This window comes from Aristolochia californica, unplaced genomic scaffold, assembly GCF_029961685.1.
Source record: "Aristolochia californica isolate CCGP_79_NKW_82.1479 unplaced genomic scaffold, dmAriCali1.0.hap1 SCAF_3, whole genome shotgun sequence".
Classification (NCBI taxonomy): Eukaryota; Viridiplantae; Streptophyta; class Magnoliopsida; order Piperales; family Aristolochiaceae; genus Aristolochia; species Aristolochia californica.
The window spans coordinates 40,489,767-40,501,735 of NW_027181992.1; the positions used below are offsets into that span (position 1 = coordinate 40,489,767).

The window sequence follows — 11,969 nt, forward strand, 5'->3', positions numbered from 1 at the left end:
TGGCCTTCAACTACTCTCGGAAGTCAATACGGTCAATGGATTTCCTTTCTTAGAATCCTGGTGGAACTCTGGTCGGAAACGATCCTAAACCACCTTGCCTGAAAATTTGGTGAGCCGATCAAATGGGCGGAGGAAACTGTTAGCTGCGCCATAGTCGACATTGCAAAAGTATTCATTGCCCCATCATTGCCTTGGACGGAAAATTTGTTCCTAGAGCTAGTGATCAGAGAAAATTTCTTCTGGAGTAAGGTGGTGATGGGAGAATTTTCCACGGTGGACATGCCGGAACTCCACCCCACAGAGGTAGGCCACTCTGCTCCCGCTCCCTGACATGACCGAGTCATTGCTCGACAGAGTCGATCACACCATCCCACAAACCCACACTCACCTGATCCAGCCTGGAATTTGTTGAATTTGAATTCAAATTCAAATCCAAAATATTTTTCAAATTCGATCCCAAATCCAAACCAAATTTCAAATTCAAATTTCAAACCTCCCTCAAACACCTTTCCGGCTTTTTTTGACACCTCGAAAAGCCAAATTGGCCTTCCCAATGCCACTACCATTTCGAGTTCGAGTAGTCACATCATCCCCTCCCCCCCCCCCCCCCCCCCCCCCCCCCCCCCCACACACACACACACACACACACACACACACACACACACACACACACACCACTCCACATCTCTACCTCGAAAATCCAAATCAACCTTTTCGAAATACCCCCCTCCTCCCTGCAACCTCGAACGTAACGATTTCCCTCCCTTCTCACGCTACCTCAACAGCCAACCTCTCCTTTCCCCTACACACCACCTCTAACCTTCACCTCAAATCACCCACCCATTCCCTTCGAAATACAACCCTCCCCCCTCAGACCTCGACTGCAGCGCTGGCTTCAGTGTTGACTGCCAACCTCATCAATACCTCCACCTTGGCAAATGCAATTCCCCAACAAACCTCGAAAATCATCCACCCCCCCTAGCGCACCACCAATCTCCAGCTTGTCTTGGTAACTCCGCCTGCAACATCCTTGCCTTGAGCATCTCAAACCCAGAAAAGGACCTCGGGAAAAATTCCGACCTTTCACCACGACTAGATAACCTTCAAACAAATTTCTTCACCCCTGCCTTCCAAAACCCCCTTTTCAGCTACCATGAGGATAACAATTCCGATGGTTTCAGCCCTTGCCCAAACACGATTTATACCAACCCCTCAAAACAACATGGAAAAAACAGCGCCCAGTCTCATCCCCCGGACGCATAAACCACCTGAAATACCTCCCCCACTCACTGTTCAAGATCTAGACACCACATCAGAACTTGAGCCCAATCCTAACACCACGCTCAACTTGGATTTTCCAACCCCTCTAGTTTTGGCTACCTATCATAGAAGGAAAAAGAGTGACCCCGCCCGTTGCTAATCAGGGACTACTTTGGCCAGCAGAACATCCCCCCCTTCTTGACTATTTCAAACCTCCCCTCCCTCCAATTGAAAGGATGGCAGCAAAGTTACAATCTGAACGAAGTCGGTAAGACGAGGAAACATGGCAAAACATGATGAATCTGGCTCGTCTCTTGGGAGTGGTTTTCCATGGACAGACCCTAGGAGGGAAAGACGATGTGGGAGTTCAACAAATCAGTTCCAAATGATCTTAATCTCTTGGAATGTCCGGGGAGAAGGGTCTTCATGGAAGCGAGCAATAATTTGTTGCCTCCTAACACAATTCAAGCCTTCTATTGTAGTGCTCCAAGAAACAAATTGCCAAAGTCCGAACGACAGCCTCGCCCGTGACCTTTGGAACTGCCCTTCGTTGCAATGGTTGGCCGTAAATTCTATCGGCCATTCTGGTGCAATCATGGTGCTATGGGATAGCTCCCTCTTCGATGCAATCAACATCAATCACGGAACTTACTTAGTGGGGATTCATTTCCGTGATCGTTGTTCTGGTTCTCAGTGGTGCCTCGCTGGAGTTTACGGTCCTAACCGCTATTGCGTGAGAAGGAATTTCTGGGAGGAGCTCATTGACCTCCAACTCTAGTGGCCTCTACCATAAATTTTTGTAGGAGATTTCAATGCTATTCGTTTTTGCGATGAAAAGCAACCTCCAACTACTCACATCTCATCTTCTATGAGGGGTTTTGTTGACTTCATCAGTAGTGGAGAATTGGAAGAGATCACCCTCTCGAGAAAGACTTTCGCTTGGTCTAATAGGCAGTAGCACCCAATCCTCTCGAAGTTGGATCGTTTTCTTGCCAACTCAAATTGGTTTTCATCTTTATGATGATATTTCCGAAAGAGTCCTCAATCGGGTAGGATCCAATCACTGGCCCATCCTATTATCCACCTCGTGTGGAAGATGGGGTCCTCCCCCCTCCCCCCATTCAGATTCGAAAACACCTGGTTCTTGGATGCTGATTTTGATGTGCTTTTGCAAAATTGGTGGTCTAACTTGCTGGCTTGGGGTAGACCAGAGTGGTCTCTTACGATAAAGCTCAAGCTCCTTAAAAAGAATCTTAAGGAATGGTCCTTTTGGCGTCGTCAAACTGCTAGAGAAAAAAAATCCTCTCTTCTCAACTGCATCGCCGAGCTGGATTCTTCGGAAGAGCAAAGGCATCTAACTCAATCTGAATTTTCCACTCGCCTTTCGCTTCAAATGGAGTTGCAAGTTCTACTAATTCAGGAAAGAATCAGCTGAAAGCAAAGAGCCTGTTTTAAATGGCTAACTGATGGAGATGCCAATACAAAATTTTTCCACTCCCTCGCATCGGCGAGGAAGAGATCCAACCAAATTACCTCTTTATGCATCAATAATGAGGTAACGTCGGATAGGATCCAAATTACTAATGAGTTGCTCAGTTTTTTCACAGATTTATACACTGATGATTATATTAATCGACCCAAAGTCCACACTACCTTCATTTTGGGCATCTCCCTCACTCTGCTTCATCTATTCTCGAAGTTCCTTTCTCCCAGAGGGAAATTGAAAAAGCAGTCCTGGGCATGGCTTGTGACCGGGCACCGGGCCCAGATGGATTCAATGGTGAATTCTATCATTGTGCTTGGCCGATTATCAAGGGAGATATTTATAAGATGGTTGAGGGTTTTTTCAAGACTGACATCACCTTTTGCAGCATGGGGGGCTCTTTTATCTCCCTGATCCCCAAGAAGAGAAATGTTGAGACTCCTGGTGACTTTCGTCCTATCAGTCTGATCTCGAGCACTTACAAGATTATTGCTAGACTCCTTGCGAACAGGCTCAAAACAGTACTCCCTCTTGTTATCAGCCATGGTCAGAGTGCTTTCTTGAAGGGTAGAAACATTTTGGACTCCACTATGGTGGTGCATGAGTTGTTTGACCATTTTTCCCGTTCGAAGGATCCAACGTTTACACTTAAGCTGGATTTAGAAAAGGCTTACGATCGGGTAAATTGGGTCCTTTTGGACGACATCATTACCCGCATGGGCTTTGGAGATTGTTGGAGATATTGGATTTGGAGTTGCCTGTCTTCCGCAACGTATTCTCTAGTCTTGAATGGTACAACTTGTGGATGTTTAAATGGCTCGAGGGGATTGAGATAGGGAGATCTTCTCTCCCCTCTCCTCTTCAACATTGAGGTGGAATTCCTCTCTGCTATGCTATTTTCGGCCAAAAAATGTGGATGGCTTCATCCAACCAGCATCTCCTTGACCTTCAATATTCCTGTCCTTCAATATGCGGATGACACTTTGATCTTCGGAGCAGGAACAATGGCTAACTTCAGAAAAGTAAAGGCAGTTTTGGGACTTTTCGAAATTAGCTCTGGTCAGAAGGTAAATTGGGGTAAAACTTCCTTTATTGGGTTCAATATCAACCCAAACTCCCTCTCAGAAATGGCGGAAGAACTTAGTTGCTCAATCTCATCCACCCCTTGTACTTACCTCGGTCTTCCTCTATTCACGGGCCGTATTTGCCAAGACCTCTGACTCCAGTTATTGAGAAGATGGAATTGCAGCAAGGCTGGAAGGATGATTCTTTTAAAATCATGTATTGCTGGCATTCTAAACCATTATTTATCCTTCCTGCCTTGCCCAACTTCTGATTGTTAGCAATTGGATAAGATGAAGAAATGTTTTCTTTGGAGAGGAAGTAGCCTTGATTTCAAGTACCATTTGGTCAGTTGGGAGGAAGTCTGTCTCCCGAAGAGCCTTGGAGGTCTCGGAATCCGGCTTTCCAAAGACATGAATCGTGCCTTGCTCAAATGGATTTGGAGATTCAACTCATCTGCTCCAAACCTTTGGAAAAATGTGGTGCTATCAAAGCTTGGCATTTCTTCGAATTGGTGGACTAAAGGGGGAAACAGAAGGCAATTATCTCCTATATGGAGATCTCTCTCCTTACTCCAATTTTCTCATTGGTAGTCCGATTCTATGTGGGTGATGGCCATCATATCAGATTATGGGAAGATTGGTGGTTGGGTGATATGCCTCTTCAGAACACCTTTCCTAGCCTCTTCATGTTGGAAGATAGGGCCCAAACCCACACGACCAAAGAAGGCCCACATATCCAAGTGTATTAGAAGATGGACCCAGGCCCATAAGACCATGGAAGACCCATGCAACCAAGAGATATAGAAGACGGGCTTAAGGCTCACAGATCAAAGAGAAGGTCCATAGGCCCACATACAATGATGGCAAGATGGTAAATAAAGGGTCATTTTATAGAGATGACATTGTTGTAATTAAGTTAAAGTTCCAGGGTTAAAACCCTAAACCCTAAACCCTAAACCCTAAGTTCAGGGGTATTATTGTAATACAATAGTTTTATTAATCTATAAATAGAGCTTCAGGGGGAGGCTTAGAAAATCAAGTCCATAACCCCTCTTCCTCCAGTTTTCCCCCAATGGGTTTCTCTCCCTTATTCTCCATGAGCTAAATTCATGGAGTCCTGAAAATCAACATAGTATCAGAGCTTTGATTTTCAGGACTTGTAGTATGGTTTTTTTATTCCAAAAAAACCCATATTTTTTTCATTTTTTTTGTTCTCGTTATTTTCTTTCTGAACTATAACTCTTTTCTTTGTTCTACCCATTACCATATGTTAGAAACTACTTTAGGAAGGTTGTGGGCTGGAAAAAAGTCACGCTGCATTGGTATTCTGTTCGGTGTTTCGATCTTTGCTCCAAACAGAGCCCAAATATCACCGCTCTCCCAGAGATTTTTGTAAAGTTTTTTTTTCCTCTCACTGTCTCTTCGGAAACTCCTCTGGCTGGCATACGTCGTACTGATCTCCTAACCATAAGACTGTATCGTGGTCTTCTCCAGAATCCGAAAGAAAAATAATATTTTGAACCAGCTGAGACGTTGTCCTGCTCTGTTCGGCGCCGGGGAGGAAGAAGATGATATTTCCAAATTAAATTGCCAACTTAGGTGCTGCCTTGCCATTATGCCGAGGTTCTGTTTATTCCAAGGTTCCGATCTGCCGAGGAAACTCAGCTGGAAATCTCTCTGTGATAGATATTCAAAACTCAGTCTGGAAAGTTGCTGCTTTGTTCGGCCGCGGGGGAAGACAACCCGCCGTTGCCGAAGAAGAAGAAGTCGCCCACCGATCCTGCCGAATATCATCAACAGCCATCCGCTGGCAAGCCAAAATTATCTCGGCCAAATTGACGGGATTTCCTTCCGTCATTACGTTGCTGTCCATTCCTTTCTGGTTTACGGAGCTGTTCGGTGCCGTGGGGAAGGAAGGATTGAGTTGCCTTTTCTGGACGATGATTCTATTGCGGTTTAATGAGTTTCTGTTTGGAAAGTTTCCTCCCGAAGAGCTCTGTTTCCGCCGAGAGTTCTTATGCTTCGGCATTGGTGAGGAAGAAGGCACTGTTGCATTATTCAAGTTTCCTAAGTTAGGAAACTTGAATTAAATCAGTGCCAAGCCGGCCAGCGCCTGCCAAGCAACTCGGACCAAGCCGAGAGCAACCCACCAGACTGCTGTTCTATTCCTTACCGAGTCAACTCAGACCAACTCGGTCCGGGTGAACCTAACTTGGGCCACTTATTTTCTGCCTTTGTATACGTGCCCAAGTTTTATACATATTTCGGCACGACTCGGTAAATGTTTTCTCTTGCTGGATTATTATTTTTGAAGAATTTACTGATTATTCCTTGGTCAACATATTATTTGGTACATATATGTGCATTGGATTATTTCATGGGTCATTTTACAAGGATTATTTTGGTTCGTGTTATATGGGCCCAAACCCACTTTAGCTGCTGCTATTGTGTTTATTTTGATGAGACATTATTATTGAAGAAGAGGTAGCCTCGTACCATTATTTATTTGTCCCCGTAAAAAATATCAAAAATATTTGTCGTTGGGAGTCCATGACGGAGGAACTTAATACCCCGTCAAAAATATCAAAAATATTTGTAGTTGGGAGTCCATGACGGAGGAACTTAATACCCAGTCAAAAATATAAAAAATATGTATGGTTGGGAGTCCATGACGGAGGAACTTATTATTACATTTATGTTACTTCCCCCCATTAATATCATATATTACTCTACCACTTGAGAGTCATTGTTTTGTGGAGGGACACGGTGGTGAAGGTGGACACTTCAGAGCAATGCTGATAGACACACTACCTACAGAAGACGGAGTGTGCCCTACATCCAACATGAGTTAAGACTGGAGTATGGAGCAATGTCTTAGCGGCTAGGAGTGATTTACTCTCATTGATATTATATCGGCTGGGCCTCAAGAACGAGAGCACCGGCATGAGGGAGAGTGTTGGAAGATGAAGGCATATTGGAAGATGTGCTATTTTATACAGAAAATATTTTATACATCATTTTGCAGCAAATTGGGAGTTTATGTTGTTCTCTCACCCCCAGCTTGAGGGGGGTGTTGAAAGATAGGGCCCAAGCCCACACGAACCAAGGAAGGCCCACATATTTGTTGAGGACTCAATAGCTAACTGAGTCACCCAAAGGAGGTGCCACTGACTCACTGAGTTAATTGCTTTTACTTTTATATTTTATATTGCTTTTAAGTATATATATTTCATTAAGTATTTAAGGCCACATGCCGCAGGGGCAGAATTGTAATTATGACACCCTAAACTCTATTTGCATCAGACCCTATTTAGAGGGTAAAGGAATGAAGGGAAGGCAAGTATTGATTTTTAGGTTAAACAAGGTTTAAGAGTTCTCCTTGAAGAGCTCTAGGGTTTGGAGTTCTCCTTGTCGAGCTCTAGGTTCCTTCTTGAATCTGATTTCTCTTCTATCCTTTTTGATCTCTATTGTTCTCTATAGCTTTATCGAGAGAGAGAAGGCTCAAATTCTTTAGTTTCCGTGAAGAACAAGAGGGTACAAATCCTCTTTTTCCATAAAGAACAAGAGGGTTCTCAACCTCTCATTCAAGACCAGCAAGGGGGCCGTGAAATCTCCCTTTTCCGAGTTCCATAAGTGGTCCCTATACCTCTTACCGAGAGCATCAACACCTAACAGTGCTGAACTCGTCTTTCTCACTCTGGATTCACCTGTTCCACGCCGAGTTACTAGATCCATGGCTAGGGACCATAACAACGTGGTATCAGAGCAGGGTAACATTGGGGAGCCCAACAATGGTGAGTTAAAAGAATTGTTGATCTGAGGGCAGCAGGCGCAGGCAGAAACACAAGCATAAAATGAAAGAAAGTTTGCTCTATTCATGGAGAAGTTGGAACAACTTCCAAATAGGAATCTCCAGATCGATAGACTTTTTGGGATGATGGGAAATATTACGGCTGGAAGGAACTCAACTCCGGGACAAAGAGGAGAGGACAACTCGCACAACAGAGGGGGATACCAGGTTGCAGGGCGCACTACCTTTCTTGCCCAGACTGGAAATTTCAACCAGGGAGGAGGCACCGTATCCAGGTATACAAAATTGGATTTTCGTACTTTTAATGGGTCAGACTACCCCTTGATTTGGTTACATAGGTGCCAAATTTTTTTTATCCATCAAAGAACATCAATAATTGATAAGGTGGGACTGGCCGCCTTCCATATGCTCGATGAAACACAACTTTGGTTTCATCAAGTAGAGTTGGATAGATTGGTGCTGGATTGGGAAGAGTTTAAAGAAATATGCACTATACGGTTCGATCCTCTAGCCCAAGCCGGATGGTTCGCATAGACCAGCAGGTCAATTTATTTACAACAGGCCTTAATGAGTCTTTAAGGTTAGAGGTGGAGCTCCACGCACCTGCTGACTTAGCTTGAGCAATGAATTGGACTTGCGCTCTGGATATCATCAGCTTCGTATGCATCCAGCCGACATCGAGAGAACTGCCTTCCACACTCATCACGTCCATTTTGAATTTGTGGTGATGTCGTTTGGGTTATCCAATGCCCCATCCACATTCCATGTGTTAATGAACGAGGTATTCCGCAACTATTTACGCAAATTTGTATTTTTTATTTATGACATACTCATTTACAACCAGTCCGGAACTCTGTATTTAGAGCATTTAAGTGTGGTATTTCATTTGTTACGTGCACATCAACTATATTTAAAGAAATCTAAATGATCTTTTGCGAAGTCACATGTGGCCTATCTCGGCCATATTATTTCCCATGATGGGGTCACGGTTGATTCCGAGAAAATTCAAGCCATTTTCGATTGGCCGCAACCTATGAATACCTTTGCTTTGAGAGGGTTTTTGGGATGATATTACAGAAAATTTATCAAGAATTATGGGCCGTTAGCAGCACCATTGACAAACCTCCTCAAGAAAATTCCTTGATTTGGAATGACCAGGCCATACAGTCCTTCACAGATTTCAAATTAGCTCTTGCATCAGCACCAGTTCTGCAACTTCCAAATTTTGAAGATTTACTTGAGGTCGAGTGTGACGCATTCAGTGGGGGCAATGTGGCCGTTCTACAACAAAATTTTCACCCTATTGCATATTTCAGCAAACAATTGGCAGAACGACATATCAAATTGGCAGCTTATGAACGTGAGTTAATTGGGTTGGCCAAAGTTGTCCAACATTGGCGACCTTACTTATGGGGTCGTGCATTTCTCATTCGCACTGATCATTACATTCTTAAATATTTGTTGGAACAGTGCCTCACAACTTGTCCTCAACAACACTGGATTAGTAAATTGATGGGGTTCGATTTTACAGTGGAATACCATGCTGGGTGGTTAAACAAGGTGGCCAATGCCTTGTCACGACGTTTGGAGAATCCACCGCTTCTCTATGTCATCAGCCAGCCTCGTTTTCTTCTCTTAGACTTGGTTAATGAGGAAAATACCAGCAATCTGGTCCTCCAAAATCTGCACACAAAAATTACAGAAGAAGCACTGGACTCTAGATGGTCCATTCAGAATTCTCTTATTTACTACAAATTGCGCTTATATGTACCACACACTTCAGAGTTGGTGTCAGCCATCTTCTCTGCATTCCATGACAAAACTCATGAAGGCATACAAAAAACCTTGCATTGCATTCGACCGGATTTCTATTGGCAGGCCATGAAGACCTCCATTGCAGCATATGTCACATCCTATCCTGTTTGTCAACGTAACAAGGCCTAACAGTTAAGTCCAGCGGGTCTTCTGTACCCTCTTGCACTTCCTACACAAGTGTGGGCTGATATATCTATGTCTTTCGTTGAAGGTCTTCCACAGTCTTCAGGCAAATCAGTATTATTTGTGGTGGTGGATAGGTTCTCCAAGTATGCTCACTTTATTCCCATGGCACACCCATATACTGCATCCCGAGTGGCACAGACATTCCTCGAGCATATTGTTCGTCTACATGGCATTCCAAAATCGATTGTCAGTGATCGTGATGCAATCTTTACCAACGCTTTTTGGCGGGAACTTTTTCGTTTATGCGGCACCAAGCTGAAATTCGCATCATCCTATCATCCTCAAATAGATGGCCAAACAGAGGTGGTTAACCGCATCGTGGAAATGTATCTCTGATGCATTGCGGGCGATCGTCCTAAAAATTAGGTTCAATGGTTACCGTGGGCTGAATATTGTTACAATACTTCCTTCCACACAGCCTTGCAGTCTACTCCCTTTAGCGTTCTATATGGAAGAGATCCTCCTCGACTTCTCTCTTATACTCCAAGCTCCACCCTGAGTGGACTCTATTGATCAGACACTCATTGAACGGGACTAGGTGCTACAGAATATTTCGGCTCGCCTCCTCAAAGCACAAGTTCGTATGAAGGACTTCTATGACAAGGGGCACAAGGATATATCATACAAGGAAGGGGATTACGTTTGGTTATGCCTCCAACCTCACCAACAACACTCAATTGCTGACCAACAACGTAATAAACTTTCCCCAAAGTACTTTGGGCCTTTCTCTATTATTCGGCGCGTGGGGCCGGTTGCCTATCAACTGCAACTTTCCACCACGACCAAGCTTCATGATGTGTTTCATGTCTCCCTACTTAAACCCTTTTAGGGCTCACCCCCTCCTTCCTCCCCATCCCTTCCTCTGGTGGACAATGGCCGGGTTCTTCTTACTCCAACCATGGTATTGCATGCTAACCTTATTCATGACCAGCGTGAGATTCTAGTACAATGGAAGGACACCGAACCAGCCCCTACTACATGGGAACAGTTGGACAACTTCAAGCAGGTCTACCCAACTTACAAGCTTGAGGACAAACTCTTTCTCTAGGGGGGGGGCAATTGTTGTGGACTCAATAGCTAACCGAGTCACCCAAAGGAGGCGTCACTGACTCACTAAGTTAATTGCTTTTACCTTCATATTTTATATTGCTTTTAAGTATATCTTTCATTACGTATTTAAGGCTACATGCCATAGGGGCAGAATTGTAATTATGAAACTCTAAACTCTATTTGCGTCAAACCCTATTTAGAGGGTAAAGGGATGAAGGGAAGGCAAGTATTGATTTTTAGGTTACAGGGTTTAAGAGTTCTTCTTGACGAGATCTAGGGTTTGGAGTTCTCCTTGACAAGCTCTAGGTTCAGGTTCCTTCTTGAATCTGATTTCTCTTCTATCTTTTTTCATCTCTATTGTTCTCTATAGCTTTACTGTGAGAGAGAAGGCTCAAATTCTGAGTTTCCCTTAAGAACAAGAGGATACAAATCCTCTCTTTCTGTGAAGAACAAGAGGGTTATCAACCTCTCATCCGAGACCAACAAGGGGGCCCTGAAATCTCCCTTTTCTGAGTTCCATAAGAGGTCCCTATATCTCTTATGGAGAGCAGCAACACTTAACAGTGCTGAACTCATCTTTCTCACTCTGGATTCACCACTCCCACACCGAGTTACTAGAGCCATGGCTAGGGACCATAACAATATCCAAGTGTATTAGAAGATGGGCCCATACCCTTAAGACCAAGGAAGACCCATGCAACCAAGAGATGTAGATAAAGAGAAGGCTCAAGGCCCATAGATCAAAGAGAAGGCCCATAGGCCCACATACAATGATGGCAGGATGGTAAATAAAGGGTCATCTCATAGAGATGTCATTGATATAATTAAGTTGAAGTTCCAGGGTTAAAACCCTAAACCGTAAGTTCAGGGGTATTATTGTAATACAATAGTTTTATTAATCTATAAATAGAGCTTCAGGGGGAGGGTTAGGAAATCAAGTCCATAACCCTTTTTCATAGTTTTCTCCCAATGGGTTTCTCTCCCTTTTTCTCCATGAGCTAAATTCATGGAGTCTTGAAAATCAACACTTCAAAATTTCAAGATTAAGGAATATTACCATTGCTGAAGTCACCCATAATGGGGGGATGGAACATTCAACCTCGTTGTGGTCTATCAAAGTTTGAAGGTCTTGAAGCCAGTCACCTTTTGGAAGCTTTACAGCCAGCCAGAATTCAAGCTAACAAATCAGATAAATTAATTTGGTGGCCAGATAAAAGTGGCTCCTTCTCAGTCTCCTTTGTTTACCTTGTTATTCGAGGCAGTATTACTCGTGGTCCCAAGCATGCGGTGGAGTTCACAT

At 43.8% G+C, this 11,969-nt stretch overlaps 1 protein-coding gene across 1 annotated transcript in view; it reads left to right on the plus strand.

Annotated features, from left to right (window-relative positions):
- The window catches only part of LOC137959131 (uncharacterized), an 87,991-nt gene that overhangs the window by 56,596 nt on the left and 19,426 nt on the right, over positions 1-11,969 (plus strand). The window lies entirely within an intron of this gene.